This window comes from Jaculus jaculus, chromosome 8, assembly GCF_020740685.1.
Source record: "Jaculus jaculus isolate mJacJac1 chromosome 8, mJacJac1.mat.Y.cur, whole genome shotgun sequence".
Classification (NCBI taxonomy): Eukaryota; Metazoa; Chordata; class Mammalia; order Rodentia; family Dipodidae; genus Jaculus; species Jaculus jaculus.
The window spans coordinates 51,657,181-51,680,672 of record NC_059109.1 but is presented as its reverse complement, the minus strand read 5'-3'; positions in this window follow the sequence as shown (position 1 = coordinate 51,680,672).

Below are 23,492 nucleotides of genomic sequence, written 5' to 3'. Positions count from 1 at the left end.
CTTATAATGTAGTATGGAAGTGTAAAGTCCATGTGACTTTTTGACCCAAAGTGAGGCATAAAATACAGTATGCAGGCAGAAGTAACAAAAGGACCAAAGGCAGCCATTATCAGAGTTTTAATGAGCTACCAGGCTTTGACAACTCAGCCCTCACAGCATCTTCACATGGAAGATTCCAGCACATCACCCTCTGCATTCACTCCAAAAGAGGCAAAAGCAAACCTTATTCAAAAAAAAAAAAAAAAAAGGAAACTCAGTACATGCTTTTACTGCATCCCAATGCAAGGTATTGCTAATAAAATTATTTCCTTTAAATCTAGAATGAGAAATAGAAGTAGGCTTTGGTCAACTTATTTTTTTCACATATTTCAGACTGAAAATGTTGTGTTTTGTTGCTAAATCAATTAAGAACACATTGGTATTTGGTATTATTTGAATAATTTCTACAATGTTCAAAGTTTAAATTAAAATCATAATATTCTTTTAAACTTGAAATTAAAATAAAAATAAGTATAAACAACCCTTCATGTTCTATTAATGTTTAGCTATGTGAATGTGTGGACATAGATGTATGTTTCTTTCTCACTTAGGCTCTGTTTTTGCTCATCTGGAAAACAAGGTAATAAATGCATGTCATCTCCAAGTTCCTTTTGTGTGACTTAATATGACTATATATGCCATTTTTGTAAATAGGAGGTGATGATGAAGGTTTTGATTCCCACCAAGCTACACTGAATGGTCAGTAGGGTTATTAGGCATTGTTTCTCTAAGCTCTCATCTGACTGGTTCATGACTGATGACACAGTTGCAGCCCTTCCTTGAAAAAAGAATACCAATGTGCATGAAGGTCATCTTCCAACAGAATTGCTGATGCTACTCTGGCAACAGCCATGACAGACCCTTTGCAAATGCCCTAACTGAATTACTCTAAGAGGCTTTTGAAAGGGATCTTTCAGATAAGGAAAGAAATTTCTAGAAAAGTCAAGCTTCTTGTACCATATCTAGTAACTCGCAGATACATTAATAATATATACTTATAAGCCATTCAAAAGGAGTTGCTTTGATAGGTAGGGCTAGAGATAGTTCTGGCACCTCTTCCGCTGAAGCACTGCGCTGACATAATTAATTCTGAAATCCTTCAGAAGGCAGGATCTCATGAGGTATACCATCACTTGAGTTGGTTCAACAGCTTGCCACATCCTCTGTTCCTGTCACAACTGACTCACACATTGGGAGCATAGATCCCAATGACATGGATTCTGTGGGCTAGGCAGGGGTTTTGAACATTGAAATTAAAGGGATTATGCATAATGATACGTATTTCAAATTTCTCTAGAAACATCAAAAAATCTAGAAATAGTGATCTTCCATTTCTACTTAGCAAGAATGAACCACAGTCTAGATAAACGTTGCTAACATTGCACCTTTCCATAAATCATATACATATATATATTAAAAAGGTGCCAGCCTTGTGGAGGCCACTGGGCTCACAAGCTGGTTAAAGGAGACCTACTCACCTCCACAGCCAATGCCCTATGCACAGTTGTGGAATGCCACCCTAGCCAGCCAGCTGTTCCTGCCACTGGGACTCATGCTTTTAGTTTGATAACAATCCATAGTATTCTCTTCATCCTATTCAGTGGTAAAGTCCAGTGCCAGTCAAGCTACTGAAAATGTATGGATTTTCAAAATTCTATACGGGGACTATCTCACTGGTTGGTTTACTCCTGGTTCCTGTAGGTCTTTTCATTCCCAATCTTTACTCTAATGAACTATGAAAGGATAGTGCAGTGGTTAAAGAATAGCAAACAAGAAGGCATAGGGCTGGAATTATGAAGTATGGGAGCAATTAACTATAACAATTTAAAAATTTCCACTGGTCTATCAATAGAATCTAAGGCCCTTCATGGGCCTCCTTGGACTTACAATAACCAACTCTCTTTTTAAGGTGATGTAAGCTGTAGAAACAAAAATGGGTTCCCCGTTCCCTTCATTGATTTTTTTTTCCCCCTAACTCATAGCTTAGCCACTACTGATCATTCTCACTTGCTCACAAATGCCCTAAGCATCCCTTTGTTGTGCTCTCCTCCTTGCTCATATGGTGCTGGCTTATCCTCAATGCCAAAGCCACTACATTTAATCATTCTGAGTAGCTATCTTATTCTCAATTAAAGAAGCAAGCTCATTGTTCAATTTACCTGCTGGTTCCTAGGATGTTAATTCCCAAAGAATATACGTTGATTTGGAAATTAAATAACTTAAAAGATAATTATTAATATTAGCACATATTGGAGTATGGTGAACATAGGGAAGACACTATGCAATGATGTTGTCAGGGACTGGAAAGTTATACTGAGCAAGCTAAAAAATATCAAAGATTGTTAAGGCAGCCTGAGTCTATGAGTACCCATTGCAGCAATCATCCCTGTATCAATTATCTTCTCATTGCTGGGACAAAATACCTGACCAGACACAGCTTAAGAAAGGTAAAGGTTAGCTATGTGTGGTGGCTCACACCTTTAATCTCAGCACTTGGGAGGCAAAGGTAGGAGAATTGTTGTGAGTTTGAGGCCACCCTGAGACTACATAGTGAATTCCAGGTCAGCCTGGGCTAGAGTGAGACCCTACCTTGAAAAACCAAAATGAAAAAAAAGAAAGAAAGGAAGGAAGGAAGGAGGAAGAAATGTGGCAATCTCAGGAAACTGGCACCATATTATCAGTACACAGTGATGAAGGCTGAATTCTCTGTATAGTCCAGGAACCCGGCCCATAGGATGACACCATAGTTAGGATGGGTACTCCTATCCCAACAAACCTAATCTTAAAAAGTCCCTTAAACACTAGACTAGAGATTTGTTTTCATAGTGATTCTAAATCCTGTCAAGTTGAAAACCAGAGATTAACCATTACACTAGGAGAGGGGAATGGAGCAGGACCTTACTTAGCTGCCTGTAAAAGGAGTTGATCCTAGCTTTTAGAGTCCACCCAGCTTGTTATTTTTGTTATAGCAGCTGCAAAAAAAAAAAAAAAAAAAAAAAAAAAAAACCTAATGTGCTTTGTTCAAGAAAACTCATTGCAAGTTTAGCAGCCCAGGCTAAGGTTGTTATACAATGTACTTGGGATTGGGTTCAAGAGAACAAAAAAGCTCAGCTCTGATCCCCTGGGGTTGGCCTATTTTTCATGGGCTTAGAAATTGGAGGCTGTCAAGTATCTTTTCTATATGTTACTATAGAAAATTCTTTCTCCTCAGCTTGCTACCTGTCATTTGACTCCCTCTCCCCCATATCTTGGTCGTCTGTTAAGAACAAAGTTTCCCTGCATGGATGTTCTCACTCTCTCCACTTCAATAATGCCCTTTGTACTTTTTTGTCTTTTTATTTCTATTTATTTATTTGGGAGAGAATGAGACAGAAAAAAGAAGAGAAAGAGAAAGAGAATGGGTTCACCAGGGTCTCCAGCTGCTGCAAAGGAACTCCAGACACATGTGCCACTTTGTGCATCTGGATTACATGGGTACTGGGGAATCAAACCTAGGTCCTTTGGCTTTGCAGGAAAGTACCTTAACTGCTAAGCCATCTCTCCAGGTCAAATAATTTTTATTATATATATATATATATATATATATATATATATATATATATATATATATATTATTTATTTATTTCTAACGAGAGATAGAGAGGAAGAAGGAGGAGGAGGAGGAGACAGACAGAGAGGATGGGTGCACCAGGGTCCCTAGCAGCTGAAAGTGAACTCCAGATACATGCCTCACTTGGTGTTTCTGGCTTTACATGGGTACTGGGGAATCCATCCTGGATAGTTAGGCTTTGCAGGCAAATTCCTTAACCAGTAGGTCATCTCTCCAGTGCCATGCCCTTTGTCTTGCTCAGCCAATACTCTGACCACACTGATGGTGCAATTAGGTCACTAAGAAAGTAGCTATGGCATTCTGCATACCAGCATGTTTGGGGTCTTTGAGTTCAAGACTGGTGAAGAGAACTGCATGAGGGGCACAGTATGTCTGTCGCCTGTGGGTTCCAGGAAAGAAGTCTGTGAGCTCCAGACTTGTAAGGGGCTTAGAGTGTTTGGAACCTGTGAGCTCCAGCCACCTGCGTTTGTGGGGACCTGTGCATTCTAGGTGTGGGACCTGTGAGCTGGTGAGGGGTGGACTTAAGGAATGTTTAGAGCCTGTGACCTCCAAGTCAGTGAGGAGCTTGATGTGTCTGGAGTGTGTATCTTCTGGTCACCAGTGTGTTTGGGGCCTGTGAGCTCTGGGCAGGTAAGGGCCTCTGTGTGAGGGGAGCAGTGTGTCAGGCCTGTGCCTCCAGGTGCCTGCATATGGGAGGGCCTGTGTGCTCCAGGTTGGTTGAGGAACTTGGTGTGTCTTGGGCCTGTACACTCTGGGATGGTGAGTGGCTCTGTATGTCTAGGCCTAGCCTATAATCGAGTGAATCAGGTCAGGTCAGAAGCCATGAGCAAGTCAAAGGTCTTCATAGCTTCCTTGACACATTGAGAGTGACTGCTTACCACATATCCACTAAGATTCATGAAGGAGCAAAGGTGGCTTGTCTATGTTCATTTCTAGATGCAAGAAATATCAGTATACTTGAAGGATGATAGGATAAAGCTAGTTTTTTCCTAGTCAGTTTTAGTTAGAGATTGAAGCCCAAAGAGAGAACCAGGACATGCCACCACACATGCCCTGACATATGGAATCAAGACTGATCTACAGCACACCCCTACTGCCCTGTGTAGCACACTACCTACACAGACAGCCTAGACCTGCTGGTCCAGGGATCCACCCTCTAAATTTACCAACCAATCATGTCTTCTCATTGCTTATAAAGGCTCCTGTCTTCTTCCTGCCCCCAACTCTGTAAGTCTGCCCAGCTCAGCTCAGCTTCGGTTCTTTGTTCTGCCTGCCTACCTCTCTTCACTAGGGCCACAAGGATACTCATGAGTCAGACTTCCCAAGTGAGGGGGAAGATCATAAATCTGTTTTTTGGTTTGGATGGATTTTATGCTTTTCATTGCTTCATAGTTTGGGGTAACTTTTCTTTGAGTATATACATGCTTTTCCACTGGTTTCTGAATCTACCATGTGTGGCTTCTTCCCAAGTTTCCCTACAGAAGCCCCTAGATTCAAATTTCTTTTTTAGTATTTTGTTTTTATTTATTTGACAGAGAAAGAGGGAGAGAGAGAGAATGGGTATGCCAGGGCCTCCAGCCACTGTAAATGAACTCTAGATGCATGCGCCCCCTTGTGCATCTGGCTAAGGTGGGTCCTGGGGAACTGAAACTGGGTCCTTTGGCTTTGCAGGCAAACACCTTAACCACTAAAAAATCCCTCTAGCCCAGAAAGAGAGAGTGGGCACGCCAGGGCCTCTAGCTACTGCAAACAAACTCCAGATTCATGTGCCCCCTTGTGTATCTGGCTTACGTGGCTCCTGGGGAATTGAGCCGGGGTCCTTAGGCTTTGCAGTCAAATGCCTTAACTGCTTAGCCATTTCCCTAGCCCTTAGATTCTACTTTCTGTATGCCAGAAGCTTTACTCTGATTTTTCTTTAAAAGCCTCAGTTTTTCTTAAATCCACATACTTGTGGCTCTAGTTCCCATTCCCCCCCAGAAAAAACCCTCAATTTCTTTTAAACAAACTTTGTAAACTATGCAATGTTTTCACATGAATGTGTTTCTTAAACCCCACAGTTGTGAATTCTCTCTTAAGTAAACCACACAATTTGTGATTTACCCCTGTATGAACTTGATTATTCAAAATTTGTCCTTCTTGAGTTTGTCTATATTAGTTCTTTGTTAAAGGTAAGACAAAACCCAAATCTTGGGGTCCATACACTGGGGGACCCCATCCTAAACCCAAAAAATCCTTCATGAGACTAGTCTCTAGTTATTCAACTAGGGACATCTATCCCTGTGCAGTTTTCACCCCCAAAGCCATGAGATATAGAGTTTGTGGTGATTTGAATGCATAGCCCAATCAACTCAGGTGTTTTTGATTAAAATTGGGACTATAACTTGAGCCTCCAGTGAGAAGAGCCCTGTTGGAAAAAAGTCACTGAAGACAGATCTCTCAGTTCAGTCCTACCATGGGTGTAAAAAGCAGTTTGAGCTTTGACCTTGTATGCTGGCTGTTTGGTGGTGCCTTTTTGCTAAGAATCTATGGAAGTGAGGCAGCTTCTTCTGCAATGATGGAATTTTTCCTGGATTCTATAAGCCTGAGATAAACTCTTTCCTCCCATAAGCTGCTTCTGGTTGGGCGTTTTTTTCCAGCAATGAGAAAGTAACTGCAACAAAAAGTAACTGTACCAAGAAGTGGGATTGTTGCTGAGATGAATCTGACCATGTGGGATTTTTGTCTTTTAGAACTTGTGGGCAGCAGGAATGTGGAAGGATTTTGTACTTTACACTGGAGAAGACTTGCAGTGCTGCAAGGAAAGCTTGATGAGCTATTCTGATGAGAGTTTGAAAATTCTAAATGCAGGGAGAATTGTGGACTATAATGGCATTGTTTATGAACTTAAAACTTCTATTTTTATTTTTTTATTTTAGAGAGAGAGAGAGAGAGAGAGAGAGAGAGAGAGAGAGAATGGGTGCACCAGGGCTTATGTGGGTCCTGGGGAAGCAAACCTGAGTCCTTTGGCTTTGCAGGTAAGCATGTTAACTGCTGTTGGCTCATGACCTTCTTTTTTTTTTTTTTTTTTTGAGGTAGGGCCTCACTCTAGCTCAGACTGAACTGGAATTCACTTTGTAGTCTCAGGGTGTCCTTGAACTCTCGGCAATCCTTCTACCTCTGCCTCCCCAGTGCTGGGATTAAAGGCATGCACCACCATGCTTGGCGGTTTATGACCTTTTAAAGGGGAAAGAGAGAACTTTGTTGAAACTGGTCTACTGGCATATAGGTTGTCTACATACTTCTGTCCATGCCCAGAGAGTTTGATCAAGGTTGAATATAAAGATACTGGAATAGTGTTGGTGAAAGGTATAGAACAGAAATATATGAAACATATACAGGGGCTGGAGAGATGGCCTAGTGATTAAGGCACTTGCCTGCAAAGCCTAAGAACCCAGGTTAGATTCCTCCAAATCCATGTAAGCTAGATGCACATTGTGGTGTATGTGTCTGTAGTTCATTTGCAGTTGCTGGAGGCTCTGGCATGCTCATTCTCTCTCTCTGACTAATAAATAAATAAAATATTAAAAATATATAATTTATCATAGGAAAAATTCAAGCAAGTTCAAAGTTACATGCACAGAGATTGGTTTTTAGTAAGTGTTTAGTACCATAAAGGGAAGGTGATTCCAGAAGAGATGCTTCCCAGTGAGGTCATGCTGATGGATAACACACGTCACTGTGGGTGTTAGACCTGGGAACCACTTTCAATGCTGGGATACCCCAGGCTCCTTAAGAAGCACAAGATGCAACTGCTAACTGGGCTGGTTTACCCTAAATTAACCAGGCAAGTTTCCCACCATGGAAGAGAATAAAGGGCTTTGGATATAAATTAAGTTCTATTATAGAAAAAATGATTTATTTGCTTCTGGCTTTGTCATTTGAATTTTTTTAATTGAAAATTTTTTAAGTGAAAATTTTACTTGTCTTTTCATTACATTTTTATGGAAGAAAAATCATCTCACATTTATATAGAATTGTATCATTTACAAGATATATTTTAGCTGGGCCTGATGGCTCATACCTGTAGTGTCAGCACTTAGGAGGCTGACACAGGAGGATTGTGAGTCTAAAGCCAGCCTCACCTGCATCATAAGACCCTGTCTCAAAATACCCAGAATAGAAAAGAAGGACTTTTTTTTTTTTTTGGCTTGCATTTAGTATCTCATTTAGTCAGAAGGACAGATTAGGGGACAGGAATCTAGCTTCATATTAAAGAAGAAGCAACTAAAGTTTAGGAAACTTAGGAATATCTGGGTCCAGCAGATACACATGAGAGAAGCCAGAATGAGACTGCCTGTTTTAATACTCCAATGACACTTTCTTTTATTCAGCTCAGTAACTGTATAGTTCCCTGAAAAATCAGCCTTTTCTGGTTCTCACAGGACATATTTCTTTCTTAGTACAATGAGACATTAGGCAAGAAAATGCCTGAATCCAGGGAAGATAATCTCAAGTATTGTTAGAATCTTTTTCATTGAGAAATCTGAATTTGAAGGAGTTTTTTTTTCCTCTCTAGCAACTAATACTATCCAGTTCTTTAGGATTTACTGTCATATTATCTCTCCTCCACTTTTTTTTGGGGGGGGTTCTCAAGGTAGGATCTTGCTCTAGCCCAAGCTCACCTGGAATTCACTATGTAATCTCAGAGTGGCCTTGAACTCACAGTGATCTTCCTACCTCTGCCTCCTGAATGCTGGGATTAAAGGTGTGTGCCACCATGCCTGGCTCTCCTCCCCTTTTTACTCGTTTACTCCAGACCCTCACCCATTTTTCTTCCTCGAGAGCCCAGTTGCTAAAGGATATCAGGTAACAAGACTGATGGGAAATCTAAGGGTCACATCCAGGTCACTGAGTAGATATCAGCTGACACCACTGGCCCAGTTAGGAATTTTAAAATCCTTTTTATATCATTCTAGGTGGGCGTGCCTCATGGCTATTGTTAGAATTAAAATGATGCTTCATTCATTCCTTTATTCATCATTTTCTCATTTCTTGACTGTGTACTTTGGTCTAGGTACTGTTTTTACTCATGGCATTTTACAGTGAGTAGGGCATTGGCTCTATCTTTATAGATGTCAGTTTTAGTAGCAAAAAGAAAAAAAAATCAAAAGTACAGTAATCAAAGGCACTGCAGGTCTGCATTTGCAGCCATGTCACTCCTTTTCACCACTGTTGTGAGATGAGCCATGAAAGTACCCAAGGAGGAAGTTGGCAAGGGCCTGAGCAGGCAGAAAGGACTTCAGTAAGGAGATGTATTTCAGTAGTCCTCAAATCTGTTTGACAGTGGACAGCTATTGCAGTCAGTTTCATGTGGCTGGCAGAAAACACTCAAATAAGAGCATCCTGTGGAAGAAAGGGTTTATTTTGACTTACAGACTTAAGGGGAAACTCCATGTTGGCAGGGGAAAATGATGGCATGAGCAGAGGGTGGACATCACTTCCTGACCAAAATCAGGTACACAACAGAAGCAGGAGAGTGTGCCAAACACTGGGAAAGGGAAGCTGGCTATAACACCCATAAGCCCGCCCCCAACAGTACACCTCCAGGTGGCTCCAATTTCCAAATTGCCACCATCTGGGACCTACCATTTAACCACCGCAACAGGATACTGCAGACTTTCCTGTCTTGGTGACAGACATCAAGTTGAGGATCTAGTGCCACTTTCTCCATCACTTCTTGTGGTTAGCTAAGGCCTGGGCTCCTGATTCTTTGGGAAGCAATGGTGAACTATTGGGGGAATTATTATAACACTTTACTTATTGCAAGATTTATATGATGAGGGTTGGAAAGGTAGCTTAGTGGTTAAGGTGCCTGCCCGTGAAGCCTAAGGACCCAGGTTCAATCCCTCAGTGACCACATAAGCCAGATGCACAAATGGCACATGTATCCGGAGTTCATTTGCAGTAGCTAGAGGCCCTTGTGTGCCAATTCTTTCTCTGCTTCTCTCTCTAAATAAATAAATATAAAAATAAAAATAAAATATATATATTGGTTTTCCAAGGTAGGGTCTTACTGTAGCCCAGGCTGACCTGGAATTCACTTTCTAGTCTCAGGGTGGCCTCGATCTCACAGTGATCCTCCTACCTCTGCCTCCCAAGTGCTGGGATTAAAGGTGTGTGCCACCACGCCGGGCTCTAAATAAATATTTTTAAAAGATTTATATAATGAAACAAAGAGTATCACACACATTTTAACACCAGAACTTTCTATTTCTGTGGAATAGCTGAGCAAAACCGCTGAAAAGTTTAACACAGGGCAGTCAATGCTGTTCAACAACAACTGTTATTAAATGAGGGATCAGATGGTTTTAAGTCCAAGAACAAGAAGCTGTCATCAGGCAAAATAACCAGAATGAACTTATATTTTGTTTGTTTTTTTGAGGCAGGATCTCATGGAGCCCAGGTTAGCCTCCAACCTGCTATGTAAGCGTGGATGAGCTTGATCTCCTGATTCTCCTGCCTCTACCTCCAGATGCACTGGGATTACACTTTACATGGTGCTAGGTATTGAATACAGGGCCTGTGCATGTTAGGCAGGCACTCCACCCACTGAGCTACATCCCCAGCCAAGCAGAGTGAATATCTATGGGCTTCACCTTCAGATCATACTGTCTTCTCAGTACACTTGCTTGTCAGATTGCATTGTTTTACTTTTTGTGACAAAACTATTAATTTATTTGCAAGGAGAGAGTGAGTTGGTTATGCCAGGGTCCATGACCACTGAACACGAACTCCAGATGCATGCACCACTGTGCATTTGATTTTTTGTGGGTAGTAGGTAATTGAACCCAAGCTGTCAGGCTTTGCAGGCGAGCACCTTTATCTGCTGAACCATCTTCCCAGTCCTACTTTTGTGACTTCTTGACTTTACAGTGGTATGCAAGTATGTCCAGACAACCATTCTAGGCTGTTTCAATTTTTTTTTTTAAATTTATTTGAGAGCAACAGACACACAGAGAAAGACAGATAGAGGGAGAGAGAAAGAATGGGCGCACCAGGGCTTCCAGCCTCTGCAAAGGAACTCCAGATGCGTGCGCCCCCTTGTGCATCTGGCTAACGTGGGACTTGGGGAACCAAGCCTCGAACCAGGGTCCTTAGGCTTCACAGGCAAGCGCTTAACCACTAAGCCATCTCTCCAGCCCTGTTTCAATTTTTATAACCATGTTCAATAAATTACATGATACATTCAACACTTAAAATGAGCTTTGTGTTAGACTCCCCCCCCCCGATTTTAAAAATTTTATTTATTTATTTGAGAGAGCAAGAGAGGGAAATAGGCAGACAAACAGAGAGAGAGAGAGAGAGAATGGGCACACCAGGGCCTCCAGACACTGTAAATGAACCCCAGATGCATGCACCCCCTTGAGCATCTGGCTTATGTAGGTCCTGGCGAATCGAACCAAGGTCTTTTGGCTTTGCAGGCAAATGCCTTAACCACTAAGCCATCTGTCCACCTCCCCCCCGCCATCATTTTGACTAAGGCAACTATATGAGCACATTTAAGGACTATTAGGTTAAACTATGATGTTTAGGGCTGGAGAGATTGTCAAGTGGTCATTGCATTTGCCTGCAAAGCCTAATGCCCTGGATTTCATTCTTCAGTGTCCATTTAAAGCCAGATGCACAAAGTGACTCATGCATTTGGACTTAGTTTGCCATGGCTGGAGGCCCTGACATGCACATTTTTTAAAAATTTTTATTAACATTTGCCATGATTATAAAATATATCCCATGGTAATTTCCTCCCTCCCCACGCCCACACTTTCCCATTTGAAATTCCATTCTCCATCATATTACCTCCCCATTACAATCATTGTAATTACATATACACAATATCAACCTATTAAGTATCCTCCTCCCTTCCTTTCTCTACCCTTTATGTCTCCTTTTTACCTTACGGGCCTCTGCTACTAAGTATTTTCATTCTCATGCAGAAGCCCAATCATCTGTAGCTAGGATCCACATATGAGAGAGAACATGTGGCATTTGGCTTTCTGGGCCTGGGTTACCTCACTTAGTATAATACTTTCCAGGTCCATCAATTTTTCTGCAAATTTCATAACTTCATTTTTCTTTACCGCTGAGTAGAACTCCATTGTATAAATGTGCCACATCTTCATAATCCACTCATCTGTTGAGGGACATCTAGGCTGGTTCTATTTCCCAGCTATTATAAATTGAGCAGCAATAAACATGGTTGAGCACGTACTTCTAAGGAAATGAGATGAGTCCTTTGGATATATGCCTAGGAGTGCTATGGCTGGGTCATATGGTAGATCAATGTTTAGCTGTTTTAGGAACCTCCACACTGTTTTCCACAATGGCTGGACCAGATTGCATTCCCACCAGCAGTGTAGAAGGGTTCCTTTTTTTCCACATCATCGCCAACATTTATGATCATTTATTTTCATGATGGTGGCCAATCTGACAGGAGTGAGATGGAATCTCAATGTAGTTTTAATCTGCATTTCCCTGATGACTAGTGACGTAGAACATTTTTTTAGATGCTTATATGCCATTCGTATTTCTTCCTTTGAGAATGCTCTCTTTAGCTCCATAGCCCATTTTTTGATTGGCTTGTTTGATTCCTTATTATTTAACTTTTTGAGTTCTTTGTATATCCTAGATATTAATCCTCTATCAGATATATAGCTGGCGAAGATTTTTTCCCATTATGTAGGTTGTCTCTTTGCTTTTTTCACTGTGTCCTTTGCACTGCAAAATCTTTGTAATTTCATGAGGTCCCAGCGATTAATCTGTGGTTTTATTGCCTGAGCAATTGGGGTTGTATTCAGAAAGTCTTTGCCAAGACCAATATGTTGAAGAGTTTCCCCTACTTTTTCCTCTAGCAGTTTCAGAGTTTCAGGTCTGATGTTAAGGTCTTTAATCCATTTGGACTTAATTCTTGTGCATGGTGAAAGAGAAGAATCTATTTTCATCCTTCTGCAGATATATTTCCAGTTTTCAAAACACCATTTGCTGAAGAGGCTGTCTCTTCTCCAATGAGTATTTTTGGCATTTTTTTCAAATATCAGGTGGCTATAGCTACATGGGCTTAAATTTGGATCCTCTATTCTGTTCCACTGATCTACATGTCTGTTTTTGTGCCAGTACCATGCTGTTTTTGTTACTATGGCTCTGTACTATAGGTTAAAATCAGGTATGGTGATACCACCAGCCTCATTTTTGTTGCTCAGTATTATTTTAGATATTCGAGGTTTTTTGTGATTCCCAAATGAATTTTTGGATTGTTTTTTCTATTTCCATGAAGAAAGCCGTTGGAATTTTGATAGGGATTGCATTAAATGTGTAGATTGGTTTAGGTAAGATTGCCATATTCACAATATTGATTCTTCCAATCCAGGAACAAGGGATGTTTCTCCACGTTCTAGTGTCTTCTGCAATTTCTCGCTTGAGTGTTTTAAAGTTCTCATTGTAGAGATTCTTTACTTCCTTGGTTAGGTTTATTCCAAGGTACTTTATTTTTTTTGATGCAATTGTGAATGGGAGTGATTCTCTGATTTCATCCTCTGTGTGTTTGTTGTTAGCATATATGAAGGCTACTGATTTCTGTGTATTTATTTTGTATCCTGCTACTTTGCTTTAGGTTTTGATCAGCTCTAACAGTTTGCTAGTAGAGTCTTTAGGGTCCTTTATGTATAGAATCATGTCATCTGCAAATAATGATAACTTGATCTCTTCCTTTCCAATTTGTATCCCTTTTAGGTGTGTCTCTTGCCTTATTGCTATGGCTAAGACTTCCAAAACTATATTAAATAAAAGTGGGGACAGTGGACACCCTTGTCTTGTTCCTGATTTTAGGGGAAAAGCTTCCAGTTTTTCCCCATTTAGTAATATGTTGGCTGTAGGCTCGTCATAAATAGCCTTTATTATATTGAGACATGTTCTTTCTATTCCCTGTCTCTGTAGGACTTTTATCATGAAGGGATGTTGGATTTTGTCAAATGCTTTCTGTGCGTCTAATGAGATGATCATGTGATTTTTGTCCTTCAACCCGTTTATGTGATGTATTACATTTATAGATTTGCATATGTTGAACCATCCCTGCATCTCTGGGATAAACCCTACTTGGTCAGGGTGAGTGATCTTTTTGATATACTCTTGTATTCTGTTTGCCAATATTTTGTTGAGAATTTTTGCATCTATGTTCATGAGGGAGATTGGTCTGTAATTTTCTTTTTTTGATCTATCTTTGCCTGATTTTGGTATCAGGGTGATTCTGGCCTCATAGAATGAGTTTAGTAGAATTCCTTCTTTTTCTATTTCCTGGAAAAGCTTTAGAAGCAATGGTGTTAGCTCTTCCTTAAAAGTCTGGTAAAATTCAGCAGTGAATCCATCTGGGCCTGGGCTTTTGTTGGTTGGGATCTCCATGTTTGTTATAGGTCTATTTAAGTGATTAATGTCATTTTGATTTAATTTAGGTAGGTCATATAGATCAAGGAAATCATCCATTTCTTTCAGGTTTTCATACTTTGTGGAGTATATGCTTTTATAGTATGTCCCTCTGATTTTTTGAATTTCTCTGGAATCTGTTGTGATGTTACCTTATTCATCTCTGATTTTATTAATTTGTGTCTCTTCTCTCTTTCTTTTGGTCAGATTTTCTAAGGGTTTATCAATCTTGTTTATCCTTTCAAAGAACCAACTCTTTGTTTCATTAATTCTTTGGATTGTTCTTTTTGTTTCTGTTTCATTAATTTCTGCCCTAATCTTTATTATTTTTTCCCATCTACTGATTTTTGGTTTGCCTTGTTCTTCTTTTTCCAAGGCTTTAAGGCGAAGCATTAGGTCGTTTACTTGCAACCTTTCTAATTTCTTAATATAGGTACTTAAGGCTATAAATTTACCTCTTAGAACAGCCTTCATTGTGTCCCAGAGATTTTGGTATGTTGTGTTCTCATTATCATTTGACTCTATAAAGTTTTTGATTTCCTTCTTGATTTCTTCATTGACCCATTCATCATTTAGTAGTGTATTGTTTAGTTTCCATGATTTTGTGTATGCTCTATAGCCTTTCTTGCTACTGATGTGTAGGTTAATTCCATTGTGGTCAGATAGAATGCAAGGAATTATTTCAATTTTCCTGAATTTGTTAAGATTTGCTTTGTGTCCTAATATATTGTCTATTTTAGAGAATGTTCCATGTGCTACTGAAAAGAATGTATATTCTGCAGCCTTTGGATGAAATGTCCTGTTTATATCTGTTAAGTCCATTCCTTCTATGACCTCATTTAGTCCAGATGCCTCTCTGTTTATTTTTTCCCCGGGATGACTTGTCAATTGATGAGAGTGGGGTGTTAATGTCACCCACCACCACTGTGTTTGGTGTTATCTGTGACCTTAGTTCTAATAGTGTTTGATGAATTTGGGAGCCCCCATGTTAGGTGCATATATGTTTAGGATTGTAATGTCCTCCTGTTGGAGTGTGCCCTTAATCAATATAAAGTGACCTTCCTTATCTTTCTTGTCTAATGTTGGACTAAAGTCTACCCTGTCCGATATTAGGATAGCAACCCCTGCTTGTTTTCTAGGCCCATTTGCTTGAAACACTGTCTTCCAACCTTTCACCCTAAGATAATGTCTATCCTTTGTAGAAAGGTGAGTTTCTTGGAGACAACAAATTGTAGGATCCTGCTTTTTAACCCAGTCTGCAAATCTATGTCTTTTCGTTGGGGCATTGAGGCCGTTGATATTAAGAGATATTATTGAAAGGTGTGTATTTATATTTGCCTTTGTTTTTTTTTTTTGTGGTTCTGGTTCTACCTGTGCTCTCTTCTGTTAACTAGTATTTGAGTATTGCTTATTTTTCCTAGGTTCCTTATATGTGTGCTTTTCCTTTTCTTCAGCATGGAGGATTCTATCAAGTATTTTCTGTAGAGCTGGTTTTGTCTTCAAATACTCCTTTAACCTGCTTTTGTAATGGAATGTCCTTATTTCTCCGTCTATTTGAATGGATAACTTTGCAGGATAAAGTAACCTTGGTTGACAGTTGTTATCTTTCAGAACTTGGAATATATCACCTCAAGCCCTTCTGGCTTTAAAAGTTTGTGTTGAATAATCTGCTGTAATCCTGATGGGCTTACTTTTGTAGGTAACTTGATTTTTCTCTCTAACTGTTTTCAATATTTTTTCTTTGGTGTGTGTGTTTGGAAGTTTGATTATAATATGGCGAGGAGAGGTTCTTTCCAGGTTTTGTCTGGCTGGGGTTCTAAAGGCTTCCTGTATGTGTATTGGCACCTCTTTCCCAATTTGGGGGAAATTTTCTTCTATGATTTTGTTGAAGACACCTACTATGCCTTTTGAGTGAAATTCTTCTTCTTCTACTATGCCCTGAATTCTAATATTTCATCTTTTCATAGTGTCCCGAATATCTTGAAATTCCCACTCATACTTTTCTATAAGTTTGTCTTTCTCATTGTTGGCCTGTATTAGATCTGCCACCTGGTCTTTTAGCTTAGATATTCTGTCCTCTCCTTCATCCATTCTACTGGTGAAATTTTCTACAGAGTTTTTTATTTCATTAACTGTGTTCTTCATTGCTGGTAATTCTGACTGGTTTTTCTTTATTATTTCTATTTCCTTATTTATGTCTTGTATTGCCTTCTTTATTTCATGAAATTGGTGTCCTGCATCTTCTTTGATTCCTTTGATTTCCTCTTTAAGTTCATCTTTGACTCTTTTGATATGTTCTCTGACTTCTTTGAACATATTTACAATCATTCTTTTGAAATCTTTTTCAGGCATTTCCTCTAACTTGTTCTCACTGGAAGTCATTTCTGATGCATTAATACTTGTAGGTGAATTTGTATTGTCTTGCTTTTTAGTGTTTCTTGTGTTATAATGTATATATTTTTGCATCTTGGATTAAGTTAATGCTTGGATTTTCTAGCTAGCTGGGTATTCTTAGCTGTATCAATTGATTTGATGTTATATATTTTCAGGGTAGGAGCTTAAGGTGTTAGATGTGTCTCTAAGACTCTGAGAGTATCTACAAAGTTTTTCCTAGGGGTTGAGTTTCCCTGGTATGGGAGTATTCAAGTAGGCTGAGTGGAATAAAATACAGGTAGATTCTAAAAGTTAACTAAACTCTGTACCCATTCAGTCAAAAACAGCCCCAAGTATTTATGCCAGAGTAGTTATTATAACAACCAGATCCTCTATCAACATAGAGGTTAAGATTTCTGGTGTGTTGAGGGATCCCAGTCAGCTTGTGACCAAGTGAGACCCTTCCCTGGTGCAAACCCAGTTACCTTGGATGAGTTTGGTCTCAGTCAAGTTGCTGCCTAGGTCGTCGGGCTGCTGTTCTGATTTCTGGAGCTGGGCACTGGCTTTTCCTGTGGGGCAAACCAAACCTGGCAACTGTGGCCCTGCAGATCAGGACTCCCACTGCTGGAACTGCTGCTGTGAAAGCTGCCTCTGCTGGGTCTGTCAGCAGCTGAAGCTGCTGCTGCTGGGACCACTGCTGCTGTTGCCTCTGCTGCTGCTGCTGCTGCTATAGCTCTCACTTCTGGAGCCACTGCTGTTGCTGAAGCTGCTGCTGCTGGGTCTGCTGTTGTTGCCACTCCTGGGTCTGCTGCTGCTGGGTCTGCCACTGCTGCTGCTCCTGGGTCTGCTGATGCTGGGGCCGCTGGTACCGGTTCTGGAGCTGCTGATGTTGCTGCCGAACTCTGCTCCTGCTTGGGTCCCGCTGTCGGCTCAAGTTGGCGTGGCCGGGTCCCGGGACCACTGCTCTGTTCGCTGGAGCTGGGCTCAGGCAGTGGGGGAGGGGAGGGAGCCGCAGCTGCTCTGGTTCTCTCACTGTTCCACGTGTTCTTCTACCTCGGGGTCTTCTCCTCCGCTGCTCACTGCCGCTCTCCCTTCACATTTCCTGAGTTGCAGAGAGCGCGGTTTGAGGGGAAGCTCCCGCACCTGGCTTTTCCTGTGGCTGGAGCCGAGCCTGGTGGCTTTCTGGTGCGCCCTGCCGCCACCGCAGTTGGTGGAGCTGCCGGGGCTGCTTTTGCCGGCCTGTGCGGGCTCTGGATGCTCTGGATCTCTCCTACTTCTCTGCTGCTGCTTCAATTTCCTATAGACCTCACTTTTTAGTAAAAGTGTGTATTTTGCTGAGTTTTTTTGGTCCCCCCCCGCCAGGCTGCTTTGGCATGGTACCTACGCCGCCATCTTAACCGGAAGCCAGCATGCACATTTTATCTGTCTCTCTTTATCTCTCTCGGCTTGCAAATAAATAAACTTTTAAACAAGCAACTATGCTGTTCATACTAAATACATTTCCAACTCACAACATTTTCAGTTTGTGATGAGTGTATTGAAAGGTAAATTGACAAGAACTTGTTCTTCAGTCAGATGAGGTACATGCTTAACCTCAGCTCTTGTTATGATCTGAAGGCTTATTCTCAAGCCTTTCCTGTACCTGAAGAGCAATGGTATTGCCTCTTTACAGTCACTCACACTCCAGAGAGACTAACGTGACAATTGCCTGTTTACAAAGACTCAGTGTTACTGCAGCTTTATAGCGTACCTATAGTGTGGGTGTGGAGGGGCCCAACACCTGATATCCCTTGCTGTGTATTTTCATATTTATTACAGCATTTTGGCCTCATCCTTCTCACAAACAGAATTGAAAATAGTTTAGCCTTCAAAACAGACACCAAAGATTCCCTGTCCCAGGCACATGCCAGAATTTAACTCCTAAGTTGACTAAAATCTGTTCATACCCAAATATGTAACTTCCCCAAGGTCACTCCTGTCTCCACCCTTCCTTGTCCCTTATTGTACATATTCTGTTTTTAACTTTATACTTAGTCATTGATCTTTTATCAGAATGCCAGCTCCAGGAAAGCAATGACTTTATTTCATTTGGTGCTAGATGCTCAGTGCCTAAAACTGCCTGGAACATTGCAGGTATGTAGTGCTTGTTGGATGGCTGAATATTGAATATGGGAATATATAACATAGCAGTAATAATTACCCTCTATGAACAATCCTGTGTGCCAGTACTGTGCTCAGGACTGACCTATATGATTCTATCAAATTCACCCAAGCACACTGGCATTGGTAGCAACTAAGGTAGCTCTCCAGAATCCCATTCTCTGTGAGACAGTATTTATTTAGTTCAGTGGTGGAAGTCACAGTATCAAATGGAAATCATTATTTTTTTGTCTGAAGGTGGAAGGTAGACTGTTTTGGATAAGAGCAAAAAGAGGGGTTGGGAAGATTGCTCAGTGGTTAAAGAAGCTTGCTCCACAAGTCTGCCCACTCAAGCAAGATGGCACATGTCTCTAGAGTTTGTTTGCAGCAGGGAGGCACTGGCATACCTATTATCTCTCTCCTTTTTTCTCTTTATCAAATAAAAAAATAAAATAATAATAACTTCTCTTCATTGCTTATTGTACTTTGGGTGTTGTTACTTTCCATGGAAAGTTTTAAAGCTATGGGAGCTAAAACATATTGTACCTTCCCTGCTCCTGTTCCTCATGTGTAGAGTGAGACTAATGAGAGGGAGTTCCAGATGTGTGGTGATCAAGAGAGAATGTAGGTAAAAGTACTGAGTACAGAGCCTGGCACATAGTAGTAATAAGTCTATATGATCTGATACTGCTTCAACATTACTATTAGGATAGAATGGAGGACTGTCACTACTTTAGTCAGATATGAGATGCTAACCACTTTTATATGCCTCCATTCCAGGAACTTAGGTCTACTGTTGGTGAAAATCTCCTTAACTGTAGTGTGAGCTTCTAGAATTAAACAAACAATGCTTTAGTGTTCATTGCATCTTCCTGGTGACTGGTGTTGTGCCAGTCATATGGCAAGTGAACTGACAAATTAAATTATGAGAAAGGCACCTAGCAAAGGGGAGAGAGAAAAAGACTAGTGGTAAAAAAAAAAAGTCAGAATAGATGGCCTATGTTGTAGGAGGGAGCAAGAAGGAAGGTGTTCTGAGCATAGCTGGAGGATACAGGCTCCTGGGGAGAAAGGTTAATAAGCGGGATTCAGTTTCTGTTCACAAATGACCCTGATCACGTTTCTTTCAAGCTCTGTACACAGCCTGGCACTAAACAGTTCCCACTGATTATGACTATGCCAAAGTCTAGGGAAAACATTTATAACCCCCATCTTGTAACATCACACTGAACTTTCCTCCAGTATATTGATGTTTGTGCTGCAGATTGAACTAAATATGACTTTTTTGAATATGGCTTTTTAAAGAGATAATTATAATAGTTGCACATAAAGTTTATCTTCATTATACAACTAACTCCAGCTACATTATGTGAATGGAACAGCCCCAACAGAGAAAATAAATAAGTTGCTTAAAACCAAGTTATAAGTAAAATGACAATAAATATGTTGACATTTTGTAGTTGTTTTAGAAATGTTTCTTTTTTTTTTCTTTTTTTTTTTTCTATAGCAAAGTTGTATTAGAGAGGGGGAAAAAAGTGTGTGTTGCAGTTACTCTTCATTGCTAGGACATAATGCTTGACCAAAATCAGCTGATGGGAGACAAGGGTTTATTTCAGATTACAGTTGAGGGGAAGCTTCATCATGACAGGGAAAGAGTGGCACGAGTGAGCAGGAAGCTGGCTCTCATCACATACTTGAATGCTTGAATGGAAATAGTGTAAGTGCTGGGCTTAGAGCTGGGCGAATAAACATCAAGGCCAGCCCAGTGACACACCTACTCCAGCAAGGCTCTGTCTCCCAAAGGCTTACCTGCCTGGGATTGAGTATGAGGCTTAATCACAAGCACATGAGGCTACATGGCACTCTTTACATTCATACTACCACAGTATATGTCTTTGCCTCCCAGCCCTTTTTAACTTTATTTTTTTATTGACAACTTCCATAATTATAGACAATAACCCATGGCAATTCCTTCCCTCCCCCCACTTTCCCCTTTGCAATTCCACTTTCCATCATACACCTTCCCTCTCTTAATCAGACTCTTTTATTCTGATGTCATCATCTTTTCCTCCTATTATGATGGTCTTGTGTAGATAGTGTCAGGCACTGTGAGGTTATGGATATCCAAGCCATTTTGTGTCTGGATGAGCATGCTGTAAGGAGTCTTACCCTTCCTTTGACTCTTACTTTTTTTTTTTATAGGTAGTGTTTCTCTCTAGCTCAGGCTGACCTGGAATTCACTATGTAGTCTCAGGGTGGCCTCGAACTCACAGCAATCCTACTACCTCTGCTTCCTGAGTGCTGGGATTAAAGATATGCACTGCCACACCTGGCTGACTTACATTCTTTCTGCATTCTTGAGCCTTGGAACGTGTGATAGAGATGTTTCAGTGCTGAGTACTCTTCTGTCACTTTTCAGCACTATGGTGCCTTCCGAGTCATCCCAAGGTCACCACCATCTGAAAAGAGAAGCTTCTCTAACCAAAAATGAGAATAGCACTAATATATGGGCAAGAAGATTAAGAGGAGTGCTTACTGGGTAGTTTGGTGAGCACAGTATATACATTTATCCAGACATGAGCAGATGTTATACCCGTAGGGATCATGACTACCTCTGTCGTAGGTTTTCAGTATTTTAGGCATGTATTTCCTCCCATGGAGCAGGCCTCCTTTCCAGTTAGAGAGCAACTTTTCCCCCTAACAGACATGACGCTATCGTACCCGTTGGCTCATTTGGCCTGACTGACCAAATTTAAGGCTTGTAGTGTCCACTGTTGATTTCTATCACTCCCATTGCATTGCATGTGGTGTGGCTTTTTCCAGCTTTCTGTCAGCTGGTCTACGCAGAGATTTTCAGCTCAGCTCCAGCAGGATTTCCCAGTGACCTTGCAGCCCAAGTATGTGGAGTCTTCTCTAATACCCCTTTTCTTTCTTTCTTTCTTTCTTTCTTTCTTTCTTTCTTTCTTTCTTTCTTTCTTTCTTTCTTTCTTTCTTTTTCTTTCTTTCTTTCTTTCTTTCTGTTTGAGGTAGGGTCTCACTCTGGTCCAGGCGGATTTGGGATTAACTATGTAGTTTCAGGGTGGCCTCAAACTCATGGCGATCCTCCTACCTCTGCCTCAGAGTGCTAGGATTAAAGGCATGCACCACCATGCCTGGCCACTCTTTTCTTTCTTTCTTTCTTTTTTTTTTTTTATTAACAGCTTCCATAATTATAGACATTAAACCATGTTAATTCCCTCCCCTCCCACCTTCTCTTTCACAAATCCACTCTTCATCGTATCCCCTCCCTCTCTCCATGAGTCTCTCTCTTTTTTTTAAATTAACAAGTTCCATGATTATAAAAAAATATCCCATGGTAATACCCTCCCTCCCCCCACTTTCTCTTTTGAAACTCCATTCTCCATCATATCCCTTCCCCATCTTAATCAGTCTCTCTCTTATTTTAATGTCTTTTCCTCCTATTATGATGGTCTTGTGTAGGTAGTGTTAGGCACTGTGAGATCATGGATATCCAGGCAATTTTGTGTTTGGGGGAAGAACATTGTAAGAAGTCCAACCCTTCCTTTGGCTCTTACATTCCTTCCGCCACCTCTTCCACATTAGACCCTGAGCCTTGGAAGGTGTGATAGAGATATTGCAGTAGAGAATCTTCTCTTTTCAGATGGCAGTGACCTTGGAATGACTCAGAAGGCATCATGGTGCTGGAAAGAAGTGACCCTTTTTCTTTTATGAAGTAGCATCTCACTCTAGCTCAGGCTGACTTGGAATTCACTATGTAGTCTCAGGCTGGTCTTGAACTCATGGCAATCCTCTTACCTCAGCCTCCTGAGTTCTGGGATTAAAGGTATTTGCCACCATGCTCGGCTCCTTGCTTCCTTTTGAGCATGGATTCGTCAGGGATTAAATCACTTCTAGTAAATCCAATTCAGTACTGCTCTGTTTATGAGTTTAGCAGAAGCAGTACTGCTTTGTGCACATGGCTACCCAGGTAAACAAGGGGTGACTGCTATCATAACAGAAAGTACATTTTATTACTTTACATTTGGATAATTAGGACATATCTTTAACTACTAACTTAAATAGAAAGGCAGCAAATAGGAAAAGATAAGGTCATTGTGAGGGCTTTGCCTTTTCTACAATAGTGGAGCATCTGGGATGAGGCCAATCAACACTGAACCCAGTCCTCTATTAAACCAGCTAACATCATCCATGCCTGTGATTATCTGCTGGTCATATGTAGCCCCTCCAGGCTATATTTTTAATGTGTATACAAATAAGAAGCACAACAAAGACCCTAGAACCTCCCTGAGCAAGTTGAAGGGAAGCAGGTGTATGGTTGCTCCATAAGTTCTCTCAGCACCTTTGTTTCCTGGCACTGGAAAATCTGTTTCTAATTTGGATCCTGCACAGGAAGTGGCTTGTATTGCCACAGGAAATTTGGGCAATTTTTTCCAATTTTGACCTTTTCCCTTTCTCTTTGCTTTTTCTCTCCAATTTTCAAAGTCCCTGAAGGTAAGGATGAGAGAGAGAGAGAAAGAAAGAGAGAGAGAGAGAAAGAGCGCAAGTGAGAGGAAGCTACAATAGTATAATACTATATATGGCTAATATTTTGGAGAAAAGGATAAAGGAAAACAAGAAAGACTTTCTGGTTTCTATGTCACTGGACAAATCCCCAGAAAATAAAGATAGACCATAAGTACAAACTTTGAGGCAAATGCATTAGTGAAGCTTAAGACTCGATGGAAAGGTCTTAGAAGAAACAACAGATGCCCTAACACCAGGGCTGCATGCATTTTGAGGGATTGTTGAAAGAAGACAGGCTGGCCCAATAAGTGGTGGCTTTTACCAATGTCACAATGATGACAAAAATGTATGTGTACAT